Source organism: Colobus angolensis, unplaced genomic scaffold (assembly GCF_000951035.1).
Source record: "Colobus angolensis palliatus isolate OR3802 unplaced genomic scaffold, Cang.pa_1.0 Scaffold33, whole genome shotgun sequence".
Lineage (NCBI taxonomy): Eukaryota > Metazoa > Chordata > Mammalia > Primates > Cercopithecidae > Colobus > Colobus angolensis.
This window is the reverse complement of record NW_012116599.1, coordinates 10,263,793-10,264,107: the sequence shown is the minus strand read 5'-3', so window position 1 is coordinate 10,264,107 and position 315 is coordinate 10,263,793.

Below are 315 nucleotides of genomic sequence, written 5' to 3'. Positions count from 1 at the left end.
TGATGTTATTCTGATTATTGGCATGATACCAAAACCTCAATAAATGCAACACACAAAAAAGAAAACTAGACTAACCTTGCTCCTGAACCTAGATAGGCAGATAGATGGAAAACCTAACTACAAAATATGAAATATGAGGAAAATGTCAGTGTGTTTCAAGTCCATCCCAACCAAGCACAGTTTATCTCAAGCATATTGGACGCTGTTAGAAAAACCAGCCGTTCTCACTGAGAAGGAGGCCCACAGGGGCTGTGGGGCTGGACTCAGAGAGAAATCAGCTGAGGAAACATCTTACCGCTCTGGAAGTGAGGAGGT